The sequence below is a fragment of the Rhinolophus ferrumequinum genome, chromosome 11 (genome assembly GCF_004115265.2).
Source record: "Rhinolophus ferrumequinum isolate MPI-CBG mRhiFer1 chromosome 11, mRhiFer1_v1.p, whole genome shotgun sequence".
NCBI classification, from domain to species: Eukaryota; Metazoa; Chordata; class Mammalia; order Chiroptera; family Rhinolophidae; genus Rhinolophus; species Rhinolophus ferrumequinum.
Genome location: NC_046294.1, coordinates 37,892,286 through 37,899,335, shown reverse-complemented (window position 1 = coordinate 37,899,335; position 7,050 = coordinate 37,892,286).

The following is a 7,050-nucleotide window of genomic DNA, read 5'->3' as shown; positions in this document are numbered from 1 at the left end:
CATTAGTGTTGACACATTCAATTTTATCTGCATCAGAATATAAATACCCTTTAACCATGGTCAAATTGTGTGGAATGTATATACTGCATCTGCATAAGTCACTTGTCTATCCATCTATCGAAAAGAAAGCGTCAAGTTCTAAGAGCTATCCTGGTTCTCCATTTGCAGTTTTAAAAATATATATTATTGAAAGCATTGGTGCAGGATTTGTGTGAGGGTCCTTCTAATTTAAAAAACAGTTTCATAAAGCAAAGGTCTGTAATTTTATGTCCTGATTCCACAAAGCAAGTCTGAAAGCTTGGAGAGACCTGGCGAGTTGTAGTATGAGTGTCATGCTCGCATTGGCCACCAGGCTGTTACTGACCATGCACTGACCTAGATGTCCTGGAAACTTCTTAAAAGGAAGTAGGTGATATGAGGGACATACGACTCAGCATGGCTCTGTGTTTTAAATCCTTTTGCTTACAAGCCAAATGAGAACAGTGAAATGCCTATCATCTCTTGCCTCCTTCCCCCTAGAGCCTCTTTTCTGTTCTGCAACTCCATCCTCAGGACTCTGTCCTTTTCTAACTGTGAAACTCGAGGGAAACTCTTCTCCTTCCTGGGCTTCAGGCTCCTCTTCTGCAAATCAAGGCGGATGGTCTCTTGTGTCCTTCAAAGTTAATGTTTCGCAATATTTAAACACATCGTGCTCTTTTTTGGATTCCATCTCTATATCCATCAGGACCTTTTGGGTCACACACAGAAAATTCAACACAAGATGGCTTAGGCAAAAGGAGAATCCATTGCTCTTCCACCATTCCCCTGCCAAAAATAAAATTTAGGGGCAAATCTGTCAGTGGGCATTATCACCAGAACTGGGTCCCTCTCTGGCTCTTGGCTTCTCCCTGGGTGTTGAGTCCATTTGCAAACACTGTTGGTGGTCACTTCTCCTGGTGGCAGAATGGCCACATTCCTTGTTCACATCCTACTCCAAATCCAACATCCCCCAAAACCATGAATATGTGTTTAAGCAGTAATCCAGGACCTGGCTGTCCTTGCCCCAGATCAGGTCAGTACCTATCCCTGAACCACGCGCTGCCAGCAGATACTCTGATTGGCTAGGCTGGGGTCACATCCACCCTTGGAGTTGAAGGTAATGTCGACTCAACCCTTGGCATATGGGTGAGAGTGGAGGAGGGGTAGTTGCTGCAAGAAAAATTATGTTCCTGTTATTGAAATAAGGGTAAATATGTACTGGAAGGCGGTGGAGAAACACATCTGCTATAATGTGTTTATACAGGCAGTTGCTGCTGCCTGAAATACCCGCTTTTCCTTGTCAGTGTGGTGAATACTTGCTTACCTTTCAAGATCAAGTCAAATAAGCTCTCTTCACTGAGACCTCCCAAATCTCTATCCGACTTTTTTCCTCTCTTAGCCCTGAAACATGCTTCTGTTATAGAATATGTCATATCATCCCATCACTCCAACAAATATTTATCGAACATCTATTAAGTACCAAGCACTGTCAATGCTTATTTCCACTAAGGGTTTGGAATACCCAGCTCTAGGTGTTGGCTGCATGACAGGTTGGAAGAGCAACGTGGGGTTGAGTTAGGGAAGGGGGCAGTGGAAAGGTTGGCAGGGAAATAGCTGAAACCAGTAGAAAAACGTGGCAGAACAGCCAGCTCTTCTAGGAGGGCACTGGCAAACCAGTGTGTATTTATTGAATATCTAGTATGTGCCAGACACTGTCTAGGTGCCGGGGGTAAACTAGTGAAAACAAAAAATGAAAACATGCAGAAATACCTATGTGTGCGCAGGGAACTTGGAGGAGGGAGTTCCAGGCTGAAGAAGCAGCCAGCGTTTGTTTGGCCCTGGAGTAGGCGTGTGTTTGACTTATTAACAGATCAGCAAAATGACTCGTGTGGCTGAGAGGGAGTGTAGAAGGAGGTAACATCAGAAAGATACTGGGCCAGATCCTGGAGGGCCTACGAGGCCATCATAAAGACTTTACTCTTCCACACACCATCCAAATCCTGGAACAATCCTGATTGGGACCAAAAACATACATTATCAGCTTGTGGAGAAAATGGGGCTGGGCTTAGACATGATGAAGGAATCCTGGGTTGTCATCACCTTACCACCTTTTTCTCATTAATGTATCCCAGGCTGTAAGAGTGGACTTCTGCCTCAGTTTCCCTGTTAGCGATTTTGATTGACCACTTAGCTCTGCTGGACCCTGACATCTTGACACAGCCTATAGCTCCTGGGTGGTGGTCGGGGGCAGTGGAGGGATGAAGAGATGGGATAGGGGTGGAGAGGTGGGAAGAGTGTAATGCTCAGAGCACGGTCTAGGAGTTAGAGTGCTGGTTTTGAACCACAGCTCTGCCTCTTACTATCTACGTAGCAGTGGGTAGTTATTTATTTGCTCTGTGCCTCATTTTCCCTATCTGTTAAATGGGAGCCAGTTCCACCGTGCACTCTATGAGAGAGTAAACCGCATAGCATAGAATAATCCCTCACTAAATAATCATTATACCTTCACTGGACATTTCCTGCAAATCCTTTCCACCTGGGGTTGGAATACGGTTCTTTATCCTTCCAGGTGTTAGCTGGGGCCTGTTTGATCAGGACCACGAAGCTCTGCGTACTTGTACATCCGGTGTCAGCAGTCACCTGGTTTCTGGCTGCCCCTTACCGCTGCCATTCCATTCCTCCCCAAGATGACTTGGACCCTACTACTGGCCCTTAAAGCCTGTCTGAGATATGCCCAATGTCACCGTGTATATCTGACATGCAGTATTTGGCTGCTGGCCACTCCTCCTCCCTGGGGAACAACCTGAGAATTGCCTTATTTATGCCCACGTGGGTTCTATCTGGTTTTATCCTCATTCCCATCCAGTAAGCTCGGCTGGACCCACCAGGACTTGGAGATAAGCCTTAGCACAATCGTGCCACCTGCCTACCATATTCTTCCTCGTCCAGAAAGCAGTTTCTTCAGCTGCTACACAAGTAGGAAAACTCTCCGTTGGACTCCCTCATACAGATGTTGTCTCTAATTCACCTCCAGGACAAAACTTACCAAGGCAGTGGCTTCTTCCTAGGGAGAACCCCCTGTGGCATTTCTCTGCCTCTTGCTCCGTCCTGTCTCTCTTTCCATATGGAAGTGTCCGCCTCTCTCCCCCATACATCACATGAGGATTGCCTTGTAAATTGTTCAGAATCCAAGTCTGGGTAGGATATCTACCCAGAGCGAATTATGGCTGGATGCATTCCTATGTCAACATGTGGCGCACTCATTTCTTACAAAGTAGTTCATTATTCTGTGGGGCATAAGTAGTATTACCAGATTGATATGACTAAAGCCAGTGAGTCATTAATTAGCATCTAATTAAAAGTTATGGGGTACATACCCATATAGAGTAGCTAATGTTATGTTTTCCTTTAAAAAGAAATGATTAGGTGTATAGCAATTGTGTTTTCAAAGAAACCACACCAAACCATGTGTACAGTTCTCTAGAGATGTAGGGACAGTCTCCTCCGTGGGGCATCTGAAAACTAAGTTTATTATTCCTTAAAGATGTGGGTGCCGACATGGGCTAGGATATTTCTGGTCCCAGAAAGCTGGCTTGAGCTTGTCATGATTTCCAGAAATATCAACAGGGAAGCTATTAAGCATCATCCTGGGCCTCAAACCCCTGTTCCAGTGCTGCGTCTCCTTCTATTCAGGCTTCTACTGTAATTACCAATTCACACAGCCAAGTGTTCTCACATTCTGGATCTAATTTAATTCTCACAGAACTCATATCCTCATTTTATAAATGAGAAAATTAAACCTCAGGACTCACGGTGGCTGATTTGGTAAGACGAGAGAATTTCTGACAAAGCACGAGGACACATTCTAACCCTTCAAACCAGGTATTCAAGGCCTTTTATGTCTCCAGGTAGCCTCCCCTCTTCCTTACTTCAACCTTTTTTTCTAACTGAACTGCTCTCCACCACGTTTTCCCTAATGTCATAATTCTGCTTGAAGCCAACTGAGAAGGCTCTCATCCTGTCTTCTACCTGTCCACATCTCACCTAAACTTCTGGATGCAGACCAATCCTAATTTCATCCCGACAGCCTTGACTAAGCCATCCTCTCGTCACGCTTCCTCTCAGAGGTTCTTAGTACATTTGCATGATACAACTTAAACTAGAAGAACATTAGGGTTCACCTAATTCAAATTCTCCATGGTACAGACTCTTCCATGATGGCATCTCCCATTAAGTAGTCACTGAGCCCCGTTTTACAGCACTGGAAAGTTTGTTGTTTCCATTTTTATTATTCACCACTTCCGAATATCAAAGTAATGCATAAAAATATATTACTGGAAAAATAACTTTGGTTACTCCTATGAAGGGATTAGGATGAGAATAGGAAGAGAGCAGGTCAACATGTTAAGGGGAACTTTTATTTTATCATTATTCTATATATTTCACATCACTTATATTCATGTATAACTTGTGTAATAAAAACAATAAATAAATAAATAAATAAATAAATAAATAAATAAATAAATAGATAAATAAATAGATAAATACAACACATTCCCACTGGAAGAATCTTGTGTATTTATAGGAAGGGTAAATAACAAGTAGAACAAAATGTAACTCTCTTGCCTATAGATAACTGTTGTTACCTACATATCTATGTTTGGTATTTTTATTCTACTTTTTTATCAAACAACTATATTTATATATTATGATACTGTATAAGAATTGAGAATCCTTTTTTGCTTAATATTTTAACATACCCACGTCTCATATTATTAAATAATTTTTGGTAACACAAATTTTAATTACGGCCTAATATTCCATTGAGAGGTTGAAACATCACCCATATAACCTTTCCCTATGGTTGGACATGTGTGTTTTCAATATTTTTGAATTATAAATATGGCTCAGGAAAACACTGTTTTTAATTGGAAAGTTTAAATTATTTATATTTCCTATCATAAGTGATATGCTCATTTGTTCTTGTTCTCTTATGTTTATTATATTTGATCCTTCCTTGCTGTTTCCTTTAGACTATCCTCTCTTTCATTGTTTTCCCTATGGTAGTTTTAGAAGTATTTATGTTTTTAACTCTGCTAAATGTTTCCTTTTAAATTTAGTACTTAGTGGTGAACTATTCAAAGTTCTCTTCTAAAATTTCTAATATTATTTCTCCAGTGCAATGATGACTAGCTAATCCTACTGTTAAATTCTATTGCATTCTTAATTTCAATTATTATATTATTCTTGGGTGTATAATTTCAATTTGATCTTTTTTCATAGATTCCATTTCTCTGAAATCTTTCTTAGTCTAATAATGGTACTCTTTATTTGATTAAAAGAATTACACCATTTTTTTTCTTTTATAAGTTTTAAAGTTATATTAGGTACATATAGTCTTAGAATATTTATATCTTCATGGGGGAATTTGGCATTTATTATTGTGAATTATATATGTTTATTTAAAGTGTATTTACCATAAAAATTTCCTTCCTTGATATTACTGTGGCTACAGCATTTTTTCCCTTCTTTTTTGAAGTTCAAATTACATAGTGTAAATGCACTTCAATGAGTTTTAACAAACTCATATACATATGTAGCACATATCACTCTCAATATGGGAAATATTTTCATCACTCTAGAGAGAATGTTCGCCTGTTTTAGAAATTACACATACATACACACACACACACACACACACACACACACACACACATTCAAGGCGCCAAAAAATGTATACACATTTTTTTTTAATTAAAGTTTTTTGGGGTGACAATTGTTAGTAAAGTTACATAGATTTCAGGTGTACAATTCTGTATTACATCATCTATAAATCCCATTGTGTGTTCACCACCCAGAGTCAGTTCTCCTTCTGTCACCATATATTTGATCCCCTTTACCCTCATCTACCACCCTCCTCCCCCCTTACCCTCTGGTAACCACTAAACTATTGTCTGTGTCTATGAGTTTTTGTTTCTCATTTGTTTGTCTTGTTCTTTTGTTGTTTTTGGTGTATATACCACATATCAGTGAAATCATATGGTTCTCTGCTTTCTCAGTCTGACTTATTTCGCTTAGCATTATAATCTCAAGATCCATCCATGTTGTCACAAATGGTCCTATTTCATCTTTTCTTACCGCCGAATAGTATTCCATTGTGTATATATACCACAACTTCTTTATCCATTCATCTATCGAAGGACATTTTGGTTGTTTCCATGTCTTGGCCACCATAAATAAAGCTGCAATGAACATTGGAGCACACTTGTCTTTATGTATAAATGTTTTCAGATTTTTTGGGTAGATACCCAGGAGAGGGATTGCTGGGTCATATGGTAATTCTATTCGTAATTTTTTTGAGGAACCTCCACCCTGCCTTCTATACCGGCTGCACCAATCTCCATTCCCACCAACAGTGTACGAGGGTTCGTTTTTCTCCATAGCCTCTCCAACACTTGTTACTATTTGTCTTGTTGATGATAGCCATTCTAACTGGGGTGAGGTGATATCTCATTGTGGTTTTTATTTGCATTTCTCTGATGATTGATTAGTGATGTTGAGCATTTTTTCATATGTCTATTTGCCATTTGTATGTCCTCTTTGGAGAAATGTCTCTTCAGGTCCTCTGCCCATTTTTCTATTGGGTTGTTTGTTTTTTTGTTGTTGAGTTGCATGAGTTCCTTGTATATTTTGGATATTAGCCCCTTGTTGGAGGCACCGTTTGCAAAAATCTTCTCCCATTCAGTTGGTTGCCTCTTTATTGTTGATGGTTTCTTTTGCTGTGCAGAAGCTTTTAAGTTTGATATAGTCCCATTCATTTATTTTAGCTTTTACTTCTCTTGCCTTTGGAGTCAAATTCATAAAATGGTCTTGAACCCAAGATCCATATGTTTAGTACCTATGTTTTCTTCTATGCAGTTTATTGTTTCAGGTCTTATGCTTAAGTCTTTGATCCATTTTGAATTAATTTTGGTACATGGTCACAAATAGCAGTCCAGTTTCATTCTTTTGCATGTGGCTTTCCAATTCTGC